Source organism: Sus scrofa, chromosome 9 (genome assembly GCF_054392235.1).
Source record: "Sus scrofa isolate SSC_HxYL_T2T_F1_AM1 chromosome 9, Sscrofa_HxYL_maternal_Yorkshire_Landrace_v2.0, whole genome shotgun sequence".
In the NCBI taxonomy this organism is placed as follows: Eukaryota; Metazoa; Chordata; class Mammalia; order Artiodactyla; family Suidae; genus Sus; species Sus scrofa.
This window is the reverse complement of record NC_139391.1, coordinates 88,835,806-88,853,403: the sequence shown is the minus strand read 5'-3', so window position 1 is coordinate 88,853,403 and position 17,598 is coordinate 88,835,806. Positions and strand designations below refer to the sequence as shown.

Genomic DNA, 17,598 nt, shown 5'->3' with positions numbered 1-17,598 from the left:
CTCAAGGACATTGATTGTAATTTGGTTCAAGGGTAGAGACAAATAAAAGACTCATTCTCAATGTTTAGCACACACACAAAAAACCCCTGAATAAAAGAACTACTGAGAAAAATACAAAAAAATGAACTTAATGTGAAGAAACAATACAAGGATCAATGTGGTAAATGTAAGGCAGTATTAAGTGGAATAATTAACAATAAGTAAAATTTTTAAGTTTCAAAAGATATTACTAAAATTCTATACAATAGTTACAAGGAAAATGAGGGAGATGTTGATTTGTGACTAAAACATTCTTTTCGGCCAGTAATAGATAAACTGAACTAGTTTCAACATTTTTAGAAATTGTGTTAATTATTTGTATTAAACATATACATGTAATCAATTTAAAGTGGTATCTAGTTTTCTAAAGATATAAAACAAAGGAAAGTAATCACAATAGAAAAAAAAAAACATACACAGAGATAGACGCACACCCTTATAGAGCAGGTGATAGAAATAAATTCAGTTTAAAAGTAGTCATAATAATTTCAAACAGATTAACTCAGTCATACAGGGACTGTGCCTAACAAATTTGAAGAAAAAGTAAAGCATTTGATGTTTTAAAACCAACCAAAAAAGAGAAACAAACAAGACAAAGTGAAATTGAAATAATGGCAGGAGATATTTAGGTAAGTTATAATCACTCCTTGCACCCAAACACATTCACAATTAGCCAGTATAGCAGTGTTAGTGAAAAAATTAAAAGCAAAAACAGTAGTGAAATTAAAGAAGGTTGTGTCCTGAGAGATCCAAACCAGTGCAATAATAGAGGAAAGGAAACCACTCTTAAAATGTTCGCTCAAATGACACCTTTTCTAAGAGACTTGTATTCATTCTATTTAAATTGCAAACTACACTCAGCTCACACATTTCAAACCCTACTTTTCTACTTTATTTCTTAGCACTGTCACTTCTAAGACTTTTCATTTTATTTAGTTTTTTTATTTTATGAATAAAGAAACATTGCTAAAAATTTATGAAAGTAAAAAATTTTATGCAAATATTAGATTAATATGTACCCTTGCTCTGGTTATGGATACATAAATATTCAACAAACATTAAAAAATCAGGATGGTGAAGATACACTTCAGTTTTAGGATTGTGGTTATTTCTAGGTAGGATTGAGAGAAATGTTTATATAGACTTTAGTGAGTCTGTAATTTTTATGTTGATTTTTATAAATGAACTAAAGAAAAATATAACATTTTAACATTTGTTAAATCTGTGTAGTGGGTACACAGATGTTCATGATTTCATTCTGTAAACTTCTCTGCATATTTGAAATATTCCTAATAGGATGATCATTTCATCTATCATAATTTGGTAAAACTTCAACCTTCCTTGTTTTATAAATTAATTATATCAAGAATGTTAACAAGTAAAGATTTTTAAATATATTCAGAGAAATTAATAGAAATTAAAAATAATGTTTTACAAAATCTCCAAAAAAACAGAGAGAAGCTGAATTCATGCTATTGACTTTATTAATATTAGACTGGTGAGATTTTTATGGATCTATCAACTTAAATGCTGTAGCCCTCACATTCTTATTGATTGCAATGGACATTGCAGAAAGATCATTGCATTTGTAAGATTAATAACAAAAGAAAAAATGAGAGGCAAAAAAAGTATAATAGAAATGTTACTCCTTTAAAATTAGAATGCCATAGTAGTGGCAGTGATTTTGTAAATTGGAAATTAATCAAGTATAGAAATGACTAAAATCGTCTTAGTAGCATTGACTTTATAATAAAATAGCAAACTTGACTTAAAAGGTCCATAAATTGGAGTTCCCTAGTAGTCTAGTGGTTAAGATTTCACTTTCACCACTGTGGCTTGGGTTCAATCCCTGGTCTAGGAACTATGATCCCACATCATGCTGCTTCATGTGTAGCCAAATAAATAAATAAAAAAATGCCCATAAATTGTGGATGAAATCTCAGATGTGGACAATAATTGTAACATTAGATATAAGAATTTCTCATGGAGATAGTTTTTATTATCATAATTTTTCTTTTAAAGTTAACCTGTACATATACTATAAAAACTGAGATGTCTGTATATCTCTCTGATTCCAACAAGCAATATTAGTCATCTTCATAAAAGCTCTTAAGTACTAATTACATGAAATAGTTGAGTGATACTTTAAAAATCATACACTTTTCTCTAATTTCTAAAAATTGATCCTCCCAGGAAGGTTCAGAACCCAGACAGAGAAGGCAAAGCAGAGTCAATGCATTCAGGAAACAGAAAGAGGAAATAATGGTATTTGAATATCACAAGTGAGAGTTGGAGCGAGAAAGGCAGTGGCATTTTCTTGAGACAGTAGTGGTGGAATGACATGTCCTGAAAAGGCCAGATGAAGAAAGGAATCCCATTCCAGCGGTTTTGTGTTTTCTGAATTGACAAAGTTCCAGGTACAATTTCTTAAAGAATGTATTTCCCATAGTCTTCTGCCAGAATGACTGCTATTATTTTTCTTAAAATTCACCACAATATTGTGCAGAATAGTAAATGCAACTTTTTCCTCCTGAAATTCTAAGAAGCTTCTTAGCTTTTGTCTTTGATATTTTTTCCTTCCTATTCCCCCAAGATGTATATCACACACAGGTATGGTTGGTATGTGCAGTCTTTATACAAGAAGCTCAATTGGTAAATTTGTCTCACATGATATTTTGTATTGTGTATAGGTTTTCACATACTTGTGCTTTCCTTTCTCCTTAATTAGAATGTTAGTCCTCTGTAGAAAGAACATTTTTCTTTAGGTTTAATTAGTATATTCTTAATTGTTGAAGTCAAGAAATTTAGTTAACGTGGCACTGATTTTCCTAAAGAATTTATTTTTATGAAATAAATATTATGTGTCCATGGGGAAAATTTTTCTAGTGGGTTAAATTATAATTATTTGAATAGAAAAAGCATGAAGGGCTTAATGATAATACTGTAGATATACTGGCTTTTCCTTAAATCCAATTTGCCAAAAGATGAAGCATCATTATATTAAACAAAACCAACCTATTCTCTTATATTTACAAAGTAAGTTTCAAAGTTTACTCAACAGATTTTTGTTTGTTTGCCTTACTGTTCATCTTTGACTTGAGTCTATCAGACTATTTTTACTGTAACTCTGGAGATATCTCAAGCTAATAGAGTTGTCTTTCATAAAAAAATTTGGGGGAAAAGGTTGATTTTTCCCCAAACATATGAAGTCCTTCCTTTAGTTCTGTCCAGATACTTGAGTTGAGACATTCCTACTCCCTGGCCTTTTTAGATGACTTCCAAGAAGTAGCGTCTATTTATTTCCTTTCCGCTTCTTTGATGAAAATGATAGTTGTAATGATGGCAAGTCTTTAGTCAAGCATTTTGTGTGTGCTGAGTACCTTACATTCATTATTTTATTTGATTTTCTTTACATCCATATGAAGTCAATACCATTGTTACTGCTAATATCACTGAAACTCAGAGATGTTAGGTAACTTGCAAATATCACATAGCTAGCAAATAAGAAAGCTAGAATTTAAACTCAGGATTGCTTGACTCAGTGTTCAGTCATCCCAAGCGAGGTAACAACTAAGCCTCCTGATCTTTGCTTGAATGAAATAATAAATTGTTGAGGCCCTGTGGTAAATACGTCTCAAGATAGCACTTACGTACTATTCTCCTCACTCTTCTGACTATCTGAAATGGTCCTTAACATTTTTCTCCTTAAATTACTTTTGAATAGGTTAAATCTGTGTATGGTTTTAAAGTTGAACCATAAAAAAGAGAATAATCTGAGAAATCTTATTCCCATATTAATGAGGACCTGCAGCCCTTTATTTCTTTCCTCACCTCTAGTTCCCTATGGGTAACTCTATTTATAAGTTTCTTATTTGCCTTTCCAGTATTTACTTTGCAAAATGTAAGCAAAATCGAATATACGTTATTATCCTTCTTCTCCTTCTTTCTTTTCTTTTCTATTTTTCTTTTTTTCTTTTGACAGCTGCACCTACAGCATATGTAAGTTCCCAGGCCAGGTGTCAAATCGGAGCTGCAGCTGTAGGCCTACATGACAGCCACAGCAATGGCAGATCCAAGCCTCATCTGCAACCTACGCCACAGCTTATGGCAATGCCAGATCCTTAACCCACTGAGTGAGGCCAGGGTTCAAACCCACATCCTCACAGAAACTCTGTTGGACCCTTAACCTGCTGAGCTACAAGAAGGAAACTCCTTCTTCCTTCTTAAACAAAACTTCTCTAAGGTATGCATTTTCTTGAACTCTACTTTTTTACTTAACTGGTACTCTATCCCTAGCAGTATATGAAGACCTTTCTCACTATTACTTTATAGCTACATTGTACTCTTTGTTATCTAATGAAAGTTTCTAATAGTTCTTTTTCAAATAACTGCAAAGCTTTATATTTGTTTTAGTAACTAGACAGGATCCTTCTTTCAGTCCTGACAGTTACCAAATTCATTTCATAGATACATAATACATGAGATATGAAGTCATTTAAAATTGATATGTCAAAGATACAATAGGGTTATTATCAGAAAGCATAGTTACTAAAAGTCCAGGAAGCTAATTGATAAATGAAAAAGTAGAATTTACTTTATAAGTTTTGGAGACTGAATCACCCCCCTAAAATAGCCTAGTTATTAAGATCAGAGGAACCTGGATTTGAAGTCTTCTCTGCTCCATATTGAATCCATGAACATAGATACGTTTTCCAGCACCTCTGATCTTTAGTAACCTCCTTTGTAAAATGGGGAAAACAGTAGGTACCTCAGAAGATCATTATGAGGATAAATGAGATAATTAATATGAATCTGAAGAGTATGTGGCAGGTAGTAGTCATATAGTAGAAAATTGTTTTCTTCTTTCTATTGTTCAAATTAATATTGTAGAAATGTGAGTATTATCTGGTTTTCCATCTTCCTCACCTAATCTTGTCAATGAATAGTTTAAGATGAAAATGTCTTTCTTGGCATATATCACTGTGGTTTTCTTTTGGACTATTATATAGTCTCCATCTTTCTCTTTGGTCTCATTCTTTTTCTCTGCTAGACTCCTGATGATTTTATAAGAACCATCTTAAGTGATCAAGGCCACCCACTGTTTTTAATCAGAGCCACAGTGCTGCATGTAGCTGAAAAAGCATTAGAAGGGTAGGTACATGACAAGGTTGGATGCTAATTGGATTTGGGGATTAGAGTGGCATGAATAAGCTCAGCACTTCATCTTCGTATTTGATGACTGTTAGAACATTTTGCTCTGGGAAGGTAAAGCAAATGATAGGTCTGAAACAAGGTGAATGACTATGCAACTATCAATCAGAATTCTCTCAAGGCTTCCTGCCATTTGTAAGCAAATCTATTCCTGGAAGAGTCAGAACCACTGCACTCACCTAGTTGGCTGTTTTTAATAATACAGTATTAAAAATGTCAGAATATTCTTCAGACAACTTAAGTTAGCCAGATGCCCACTGAGCTGTGATTTATCTGATTGTCCTATTTTAAAAATATATATTTTTATTGTTTCCATTGTAGTTTGGTTTACAGTGTTCTGAGGGTCCATTTTTGATCACTTTGGAACATTTGACAGGAATAGCCAAGAAGAAGAGACATGTGCTCATATTTAATTTCTGGGAAACTATTAGATGCTTTGTTTTAAAGCTGAAAATAACCTCTATGGACCTTTCAGAAAGGTTAAAGACAATAAAGACAATTTTAAGATGCACCAAATAGTTTTTCTAATTATTTATAATGCATTTGTGGATATCAGCAAAATGAAGCTGATCATTCTGCCTTTCTTGTGCTTCTCTTGTCTCTCTTCAAGGACTGGTTTGCATCTTCTTAGGTCCTTCATTGTTATTCTTTCACCCTCTTGCTTTCATAACTATGCCTGTTAAACACATGCCTTTAAAACTCATTGTTGGATTTTTTTTACTTCCATGAAACCCTAACTCTGCCCAAGGTGTAAATTTTGAAAAATTATACACTAATGTAGAATAGCATAGCATATTTATAAAGGGAATATAATACATGCTGTATAGGAAAACCTATAGATTAGTCAGTCCAATTGCTACTTTCCTGCCGCTGCTAAATTTCCCATTAACTTACCCAAGATTAGTGGCAGTAGAAAAGTTATAGTTTTCTCTGCACCTCAGTCTCACTAAGCTTAAATAACAAAAGGATAACACAAGCTATATAGAAAAGTTCATAAGATGATTACATGAGATAATGTATGAAATCCTTCTGCAAAGTAATTTACATGCGTAGTAATATATTATTTTAACTGATTTAAAAATTTTAATTTGCAGTTTCCTTCATATCATAGAGTTCCCTCTAACACATTATAAGTCAATTCACACTTAATCATACTCAGCCCATGGCACCACTAATTTGATTTTTGTTATTACATTTTTGTCCTTTAAGAGTGTCATAAAAATGGAGACCTATAGTTATTTTGTTTTTACTTTTGCTTTATTGCTGTTTTCTTTTTAATGGCTCCTTTCACTTAATGCTGTTGAATGCATCTTTATTGCTTGTATTAGTAGTTGGCAATGATTTCTGCTACTACATTTCACTGTATGATGTACCAAAATGTCTATCAGTTTACCTGAGAACTGAATGTTACCAGTTTTCAGAAATTAAGAGTAAGCCTGTTTTGAACATTTGAGTACAACTCTTTTTATTTGTAAATATTTTTCTTTTTCTTGGCAAATAACTAAATGCATGTAGAAGAAATATTTAAAGCGATTATTAATAAGAGAGGGTAAAAGCATGTAGAAGGATGTACATTTTCCACATTTTACTTAACTGGCAAAATAGTGACAATTTATACGTATATAGTGCAGTTCCTAGAGCAACCTCTAAAGCCTACTAAATAAACTTATTTTGAGATACACTCAAAAACACTAAAGATAAGTCAAAATGGAGTTCTAAAAATGTTCAAGTAATTGATGAGAAGACAAGAGAAAGAAAAAGGAGAAATAAAACAGATAAAGAGAAAACAAAGCAAAACAAAAAGGCAGACTTAAAGCCTAATACATAAATAATGGCATTAAATACCAATAGTCAAATTAAGGCCAGTTAAAACATACATGGTGGCAGAGTGGATTAAAAATCATGACCAACTGCAGGCTGTCCATAAGAAACTCAATTCAAATATAAGGATATAGACAGATTAAAATAAAAAAAATACATAAATGCAAATATTAAGGTAGGAATGGAAAAATTGATATAGGGAGATAATATAGATTTTGGAGCAAAGACTATTCCAGAAGTAAAGAGGGACATTATATAAAAATAAAATGATGGCTCTGCTAAGAAAATGAAACAATCCCTATCCCTATGTATTTACACCAAACAATTGAGCTTCAAAATGTATAAAGCAGAACTGAAAGAAGTGTAAGTAGAAGCACTCAAATCCATGATTAGAGTTGAAGTTTCAAAACATCTTTCTCAAAAGTTGATAAAACAACTAGACATAAAAAGCAAGGATATAACAGAACTAATGACATCATCAACTAACAGATCCAATCATTTTTTATTGAACTTTATATGCAACAGTAGCAGCATACTTATATGACACTTTTCAAGTGCCCATAAAACATCCAACAAGATAGACCATATTCTTGGCCATAAAACAAAATTTAACATATCTGAAAGAATGAAAATCCAATAGAGTATGTTTCTAACCATAATAGAATCAAACTAAAAGTCCATAACAGGAAACTAATAGGAAATCTCAAAACACTTGGAAACCAAGCAACACATTTCTAGATAAACAATGAGTCAAAGAAAAACTTTCACAGGAATTAAAAATTTAGATTGAACTTAATGCAAATGCAAACGTAACATATGGGTATTTGTAGGACACAGATAACAAAGATTGAGAGGGAGATTTACAGCACTGAATGCATATGTTATAAAAGAGGAAAAATTCAAATCAGGACTCACCCTTTACTTCAAGAACCTAGAAAAACAAGACCAAACTAAATCCAAGTAAGGATGGAGGATGAAATAATAAAGATAGCAGAAGTCAGTGAAATTGAAAGCAAACAAACAAACAAACAAAAAAACCCAACAGAGAATACAAATTAAAGGAAGAGTTGGTTCTTTGAAAAGATCAATAAAATTCGCAAACCTCTGGAAAGAGTGACTCAATAAAATGCGGAGTCAAACTGTCAATATCAGAAACGAAGCAGGGGGTGAGACTATAGATTCTGTAGACATCAACGGGATGATAAGGGAAGATCATAACTCTACACACATATGTTTGATCATTTAGATGAGTTCATCAAAACCAGCTCTCATAACTTATATAATAAGATACAGTTTGGACAGCCCTTTAACTATCAAAAAATTGAATTCGTGAGTTAACAAATCCCCCAAAAGAAGTCTCTAACCCAGATGATACCATTGGAGAATTCTATCAAATATTTAAAGAAGAAGTAACATAAATTCTACACATAACTCTTCCACTAAATAGCTGTTCCTTTATAAAGCAAATGTGACCCCAATACCAGAACCAGATGAAGACAGTACCAAAATAGAAAACTGCAGACAAACATCACTGCAAATATTATGCAAAAATTCTTAATGAAATACCAACAAATATAATATATAAAATACTATACCATAATCAAGTGTAATTTATTCCAGTGAAATCAGATTGTTCAATATTAGGAAATCAAGAAGTGCAGATACCACAATAACAGGTGAAAGAATCAAAGTGTCACAATTCCATTAATCAATACAGTGAAGTCATTTGACAAAATTAAATATATATCATAAAGAAGAACTGTCAGACAACTAGGAATAAAGAGGAAAGCCTCAATTTGATAAAGAACATCTACAAAAAAGCCACAACTATCATTCTGCTTAATGGTGACAGACAAAATGTTTTTTGCCCAAGGCTGGAAATAAGAGAAGATGTTTGCTCTCCCCATTCTAATTCATATAGGCCAGAGCAGTAAGGGGAGGAAAGGAAATAAGAAGCTTATAGATTAGAAAAGAAGAAATAAAACTATCACTGGTTGCAGATGCCATTGTTGTTTTTCTTGAAAATCCTCAAAAATCAATTTTTAAATTCTTAGAATTTTAAGGTAGTTTATAATGTTTTCAGGATAAAAGATAAACATCCCAATGTCTATTGTATATCTTTGAGTTGGGAATGAATAGATGGACACTGAAATTCACCTATAATTACTCGAAATTAGATGTAAATCTAATAAAATATGCACAAGATTTGTGTGCTTAAGTTTAAACCTTTGGATTATGGAAGTCAAGTAAAATCTAGGTAAGTGGACAGACGTGTTCATGGTTTGGAGGTTACCACCTAGCAAAGACGGAAATTATCCCTGAAATAATATACAGATTTAACGGTTACCATCAAACACCCAGCAGGACTTTTAAAATAGATATAGACAATATTATTCTAAAACGTGTATGTAAAAGGTAAAGGAGCAAAAATAGAACAATTTAGAAAAAGAAGTAAGAGGAATTAACCTACTCACTTTCCAAATTTTATTATATAGCCACAGTAGTCAAGACTGTGTGGTATTTTCAGGTTAGATACATAGTTAATGGAGACAGAGAACCCTGAGATGACCTAAGAAAAGTATGCACAACTAGTTTTTGACAAAGGTGTAAAAACTGAGTGGAGGAAAGAGCTTTGCAGGTAAAAAGTGCTTAAGCAATTGGGCATCTTTTAAATAGACCAACAAATGATCCTAAATCAAACCTTAATATAAATTAACTCAAAATGAATTATAGCCTTATATTTAAGAAGTGAAATCCTCAGGAGAAAAAAGCAACATAGAAGAAAATCTTAGAGATCCAGTGCTAGGCAAAATTTTCTTAGACTTGACACTAAAAACAATCCATAAAAGGAGAAATAGATATAATGGACTTCATCAAAATAAAAATCTTGTGCAGTAGAGTCTATTATGTGGAAGAAAGGACAAGCTATACGTGGGGAGAAAATATTTACAGAACACACGTAACAAAGGATCATTATAAATACATGGTGAATTCTCAAGTCTCAACAGTAAAAAGCAGAACCAACATTCTCATTAGAGTGTAGGCAAAAGAAATGAACAGACATTTCTCCAAAGAGGATATACAGATGGTAAATAAGCATGTGAAAAGCTGTCAACATAATTGCTGGCTGGGGAAATGCAAATCAAAACCAAAATGATATATCAACACTCACCTATTAGAATAGGTAAAAAAAAAAAAAAAAAAAAAAAAAAGTAGTGACAACATCATACGCTGGAGAGGATGTAGAGACACTGCTTATCCTTTGTTGGTAGGAATTCAAAAAGATATAGTAACTCTAGAAAATACTTTGGTAGTTTCTTAATAAACTAGATATGCAACCAGCGTATAACCCAGCAATGGAATCCTGGGCATTTATCTAAAAGAACTGACTATTTCACATTAAAAAAAAGTGTACATAAATCTTTTTTGGGGGGAAGTGGGGGGCACCGGCTGCACCCATGGCATATAGAAGTTGCCAGGCTAGGGGTCGAATCAAAGCTGTAGCCGCCAGCCTACACCACAGACATAGTGACGCAGAATCCAAGCCACATCCGTGACCTACACCACAGCCCACAGCAATGTCGGATCCTTAACTCACTGAGCGAGGCCAGGGATCAAACCCTCATCCTCGTGGATCCTAGTCAGGTTTGCTAACTGCTGAGCACGAAGGGAACTCCTCATAAATCTTTTTGATAGCATTATTTATAGCCGCTAAAAAATTGAAAACAATCCAGTTGTCCTTCAACTGGTGAATGTTGAACAAACTGTGTTAGCTCCATACCATGGAACAGTATTCAGCAATAAAAATGAACTGACTCTTGACACATGTAACAGCCTGGATGGATCTCCAGGAAATTATGCTGATAGAAAAAAGTCATCCCAAAATATTGCATACTATATAATTCCATATATATAATAGCTTTGAAATGACAAAATTATGAAAATAAAGAACAAATAAGTGTTTGTCAGGGGCTAAGAAGGAGGTGGAAGCTAGAGGGAATTGGGAAATGGCAAAAATATTACCATTGAGAAAAACTAGGAAAATCACACAGGAGATGACTTTATCTTATTTCCTATAACTACGTATAAATCTATGATTATCTGAAATTTAAATGTTTACTTTATGAATTCCCATTACAGCTTAGCAGATTAAGGGCCCGACATTGTGCCTGTGAGGATGCGGATTCAATATCTGGCCTTGTTCAGTGGGTTAAGGATCCAGTGTTGTTGCATAGGTCACAGATGCATTTGGGTCTGGTGTTGCCATGGCTGAGGCTGTAGCTCCGATTTGACTCCTGGCCTGGGAACTTCCATATGCTGCAAGTACGGTTGTAAAAAGAAAAACAAAAAGTGGTTTAATTAAAAAAAAAATCCCCCCAGTGGTAAACTGCAGCTTTATTTTGTGGAAGATCTGGAATGCTGAGGGGTTTCTCTCAGTGTACTTGCTCCACTGTGCTCTTTCACAGGTCTTCAGTGACTGTGGCGTAGATGAGAGTTCTCACTGCCTTACATTCACCTCAAGTAGACTGCTGTTGTTTGTTACTTGGTGTAAGGTGTTTCTTTAGAAAATTAGATTCTATCATTATTAGGTGAGGCAAGGCCAACAGATCAGGGAATGACTGCAGTTGAGAAAATAATTTAGTGTACTCACAGATCCTAAGAGAAGGGAGCACACCTATGGCGAGGGGCCACATAGGTAGCACCAGGGTCAATGAAGAGGCAGTGGGAGAAAGGAGAAAACTTGGATGAAAGCCTTTATTATGATTTCTGTGAGAAAGAATGGGCAAGGCTGGGTGCCAGGTTAGGGTTGGTTAATTTGAATAATTTCAGCAGTTTGGCTCACAGGGCCTGTCCCTAGTTGTCTGATACCTCACTCTGTGGTAATCAGAGCAGATGGATAGTGGCCCAGAGTGAGAGCCTAATAAATGAGGTGCTTGTTTATAAGCTCTGGATAGAAATGAAGGTATAGTCACAAGCAAGATTTCTGCTATGTCTAGGAACTAGCTAACCCTGAAATGAACCATCCCTCCAGGTTCAGCAAGGCCCCAATATATTAAAGAACCAGAATACAGAAAACCACAAAGTGTGGTTATATCAGCATTAATATACATGTATTTTGTTGGGATGGAGATGCCATTGGAGGATTTTATAATCATTTGCTATGTTCTGAAACTCAGAAAGATTCTGCCTATTGTTCCCCGGGGCATGTGAGGTTCCCAGTGTTCCTGGACTTCTCCTAGAGGCAATAGACCTCTGCTTTGTGTCAGAGCGGTGTTCTCATGGGCGTTAGAGCTTTCTTGCTTGTCCTCCACAGAAGCAAAGTTTTGCTTGGACTTGGGGTAACTGCAGACTGCCTTCCCTTTTCCAGCAGTGTCCTCCTATGGCTTGTCACTCAGTGCAGTGCCTCAGGGGCCTGGCCATGTCTTTGTTCTCCTGCCCCAGCTTCAGTCTTAGGCATCCATTTTTTCAGACTCTGTGATACTGTATAAAGGGGTGTGTGTGTGCGTGTGTGTGTGTGTGTGTGTGTGTGTGTGTGTGTGCATTCGTGTCCCTGGAAATTTTTCTGACCTTTGCTTCCTATGATGTTTGTAACACAGGAGTTATCTGTACAATTGCTTAGAAATGTCATGAAGAACACGAAAAAGAAAGACAGGTGGGTCTCACAAATGACTTTCTGCCAAAGAGTTCAAAAACTATTTCATAAATGATTCTTGGAGCTCATGGGACAAGAAGTTGTAATATAGCTTGCTTCTATCCATAGATCCTTCAGGTGTAGCAAAAAAGAAAAAAAAATTCTTCCTTTCATATCTGAATATTATACTTTACAACACTATTTACATGAATTTGAGTTATCCTAAATTTTGGACTGTGAAATTAATATTTAGCTTAATGTTATATTTCAGAAATAAGCTTATTCATGGTGTTTTGAATGTACAGTAGCTGTATATTTTGAGACTATGCTCCAGTATCTGATTTTCTATTTCAGAATTTCAGCATGGAAGAGTTGGCTTAACTTTCTTTGTGTCATACTCTTCCTGTTATGTGCTCTCTCACAAGTTTTTGATATAGGTGGCCTTGGATTTCTAGTTCAGTTCTCTGTCTTTATTCTGCTGACAAATGCATAGCGATGAATGAATGAATACAATTTAATTTTGAATTGCAGTAGGGCTTATGCTATATATGAATGATGTTATATATATATATGTGTGTGTGTGTGTGTGTGTGTGTGTGTGTGTGTGATTTTAACAAACTACCTAGATGGAAGGAGTTGATATTACAACCAAAATATTTTACTTAAAAATAAATCAAATGACAAGGCAAGGTTAGAGAAGGAAAGACCAAAACCATTTCCTGGAGTTAGTAAATTTGCTAGTCATTTTCTATGCTTTTCTTCATGTACTGATAATAAGATATCCGAAAAGGATTTTAAAAAGCTAATTGGTTTTTCTAAACTTTGATGTAACATATTTTGTATCATTTTACTTTATAACTATACATTTCTCGGACTTTGATAAATAATCATGATAAATGTATACTGCCAAGGGAAAATGGAAATTAGACATGGAAGTCACTCAGAATATTTATATGACTCTTTCTTACTGTTTTTTCAGAGAAAGGACATTCATACCAATATCTCACAGTACAAAGGAAAATAGAACAGGTGATTTTTGATACACCAGGACCTTAGTTTATGACAGCTGTGCTCCAGTAAAGGAATTATACTGTTCCAGCAGTGTTGTGGTCTAGCCTTATTCAGAAGTCGTTCAACAACGAGTGTGCATTAAAATATATTGTTCTTAAACTCAAAGCAGGTACTGGAAGTTCCCAAAGCCCCAAAAAAAACTATTAAAAAAAAAAGATAAAAAGAAAAGCTGACATAGGAGGGTAAGAGAACAAAGAAGCCAGCTTGCCTTGGGAAAAATTCTAATACCAGAAAATTAAAGTAACCTTAAGTGTACAAATAAACATCATAACTTCTTATCATGAATAAAAAGTAGACAACTAAAGCTCTAATCAAAATAGCATATAATTTGGAAAGGAAGTCAATATGTTTAAAATGTTCAAAGGCTCTTTTATTCAGATTTTATTAAAATTAGACTCTATTAAAGTATGTACAGTTTTATCTCAAGTGAACCATTCATAGAATATATTACAGAATATGACATAGGGAGCAGTAGAGTACAAAAAAGAACATTAGGTCAGAGGGAAAAGTCAATAGACAATGATAAGTGGAAAAAATGCAGCAGGGAGTTCCCTTCGTGGCTCAGCAGTAACCAGCCTGACTAGTATCCATGAGGATGCAGGTTCAATCCCTGGCCTCACTCATTGGGTTAAGGATCCGGTGTTGCAGTGATCTGTTATAGGTTGAAGATGTGGCTTGGATCCCATGTTGTGGCTATGGCCTGCAGCTGTGGCTCTGATTGGACCCCCTAGCTTGGGAACTTCCCTATACCACAGTTGCGGCCCTAAAAAGACCAAACAAACAAACAAGATAGAAAAAGGAAAAAAAATACAGTATATCTTAATCTCACTACATATACTCCAGGAATGAAAGACTTCTTGACACTTAAAATGCAGTTATTGCAATTGACAATAACAGATTCATGTTGTAAAAGAAATGTTAAAAAATCCAATAAAATTCAGTTTGTATTCATAATTACAAGTTTGTTGTAAACTGGAAAAATCAAAAATGTCTTCAACTTGATTAAAAGTATTCAACAGAAAAATATAAGTATTGTTTTCAATGGCAAAACAATACAAGCATTCCCTCTAAAATCTGGAATTCAATAAGGATCCCCATTTTTACTACTTCTATTGAAGATTATAATGGAGGTTCTAGTCAGTAAAGTAAGAAAAGGAACAAAAGATGCAAGGATTGGACTAAGAGAAACAAATTAACATAGTGCATGAATGATATGGTTGTCTATATTTGAAAATCATGGTAACAGCTTATAGTGGTGATCATTTTGAAATATGCAGAAATACTGAATCACTTTATTGTGTGACGGAAATTCACATAGTGTGCAAGTCAGTTTTACTTCCAAAACAAACGAACAAACTCATAGAAAAAGAAATCAGATTTGTAATTATCAGAGGGAGGGGTGGGGAGTTTGGGGTGAGGGAAGGGGAATTGCATGAAGGCTGCTGAAAGTACAAACTTCCAGTTATACGATAAATAAGTACTAGGGATGCAATGTACAATATGATAAATATGATGAATACTGATTTAGGTTATATGTGAAAGTTGTTAACAGACTAAGTTCTAAGAGTTGACGTCACAATGGAAATTTTTTCTCTGTATTTAATTTTGAATCTGTATGAGATGATAGATATTCACTAAAATTTTGTGGTGATCATGATGTATAAAAGTTGAGTCAAATTCATTAAACTTTTTCTGGTAATCATTATGCTCTACAGTTTAAACTTATATAGTTCTATATATCAATTATATCTCAGTAAATTTGGAAAAAGGATAAAAATAGATTAGCCCAAGGGAGAGTGGAAAAATTTCTGTTTTCACTTTCGTATTGTTTTTATATATTTCTTTCCAACTAGTTTGTACAGCTTTTGTAATTTAAAAAATAATAAAATTAGGGAGGAAGAAACAGGGTCAAAGATTTTATGAAACATTTTGAGAATTAATAATTGGAGTAACCAGGTGCTTGATGTAAGATAAATACAGAAAAATTGCTCTATATTCCAAAAACGACAACCAGAAAATATAATTAAAAAGAAGAAAGATACCATTCAAAATAAAAATAGAACTACACTATACCTAAAAATAAATCTATATAGCATTGGGAACTATATCTATTCATTTATGATGAAGCATGATGGAGGATAATGTGAGAAAAAGAATGTATTTATGTATGTGTGACTGGGTCACTTTGCTGTACAGTAGAAAATTGACAGAACACTGTAAACCAGCTATAATGCAAAAAAAAAATCAGTAAAGAAATAAAAAATAAAAAATTCCAACAAAATATATACAACAGCCTAATGGAGAAGGTTATAAAATTTTATGAAAACTTATTAAAGCTGACAAATAAAAGGAATAATATTTCATATTCAACACCAGGAAGACCTAAAATTGAAAAAAATCTTCAGTTTTCTACTACTTAAGTTATATGTTTAATTAATATTGTAAAAATGCATACATATTATTGTTACTGAGTGAAGCCACGGATTGAACCCTCATCCTCATGGTTCCTAGTCGGGTTCGTTAACCACTGAGCCATGACAGGAACTCCAGTAATTTTATATTATGTTTAAAAGTTACAAAAATGAAATAATACATACATTGAAAATGCAGAGCTATCTACACAGAAGTAAAAGTTAAAGGTCAATTTCTTCTTTGGTTTTTTCTCTTAGCTGAAGGCAAGAAATATAAAAACAACACTTTCTTAGTTGACTGAATATTTTGTATTAGTAAATGTTGCATGAGACCTCAATCATTTTTCTCTTACTTTCTAAAAAACAAATCAACTTGGAAGAATAGTTCCATCTGCAAAGGGTTATGGAATAATTAATACTGGAAAATCAATGCTTAGTTTATTTTGAAACAATCCTATGAAATAAGATTTGGTTAATAAGCAACTAGCATACTCATTTAAAAACATATTTTAGCATAATCTGTGTGGCATTTACAAAAATGGCTTTTATGGAAGTACTTTCATTCCAGGTGCTATGGAAAAAACTAAGAAAAGTCACAGTCATTAGCTTAATGGAGCTTGCAATATAGCCTATACAGAGCATTTTACAATTGGAAAAGGCTTAGAAATTGCCCAATCTATCATCTTTATTTACTGATAATAAAAATTAAGTCTAAGGAATATATTTGCCCTAGTGGTACGAGTCTCCTAACTCTGAATCCTATGCTCTGTCCACTTCAGAGCACTTTTATTCTTCAGTCTCTCTTTCTTGATTAATCTTTAAGAGCATGATGCTCAATAATAGTTCTGCTACAATGCCAGAAAAATAGAGAACTTACTAATAATTCCTATGTCTACTTAAATTATTCATAGCAATATGGAATCTGAAATTATTGTGGCATTTTTACTTGAGCATATGATTGTTGTAGTCAGAATGGGAGCAGGTTTGCACCACATTTGAATTATGTACAGATTCTATATACAATAACAAACATGTCCCTCTTATACACTATTGTGACAGATTAAATTGCTTCCAACTTCCTGATGAACAAATCAGTATGATGTAAAAAAGCCTTAAAATGTATTAAACCTTTGGCCCATCCATGTTTCCTTCAGGAAACACATATGGTGTCAAGATATGTATATATGTCCTGTTTATTATACCTTTAAAAATTTTATTATAGTTGATTTACATTGTTCTGTCAATTTCTCCTGTACAGGAAAGACCCAGTCATACATCTGTACATGCTCTTTCTCATATTATCTTACACTTTTAATAGAAACATAGTTTGAAAATAATTTCAGTGCTTGAATGTGAGACTAGAAAAGGAAACATAGCCACACAAAGACATATTATTCAGCAAATACTAATGAT

General features: G+C 33.3%; 1 protein-coding gene across 13 annotated transcripts in view; it reads left to right on the top strand.

Annotated features, from left to right (window-relative positions):
- The window catches only part of DGKB (diacylglycerol kinase beta), a 657,175-nt gene that overhangs the window by 42,017 nt on the left and 597,560 nt on the right, over positions 1–17,598 (top strand). The gene's annotated exons all lie outside the window — the stretch shown is intronic.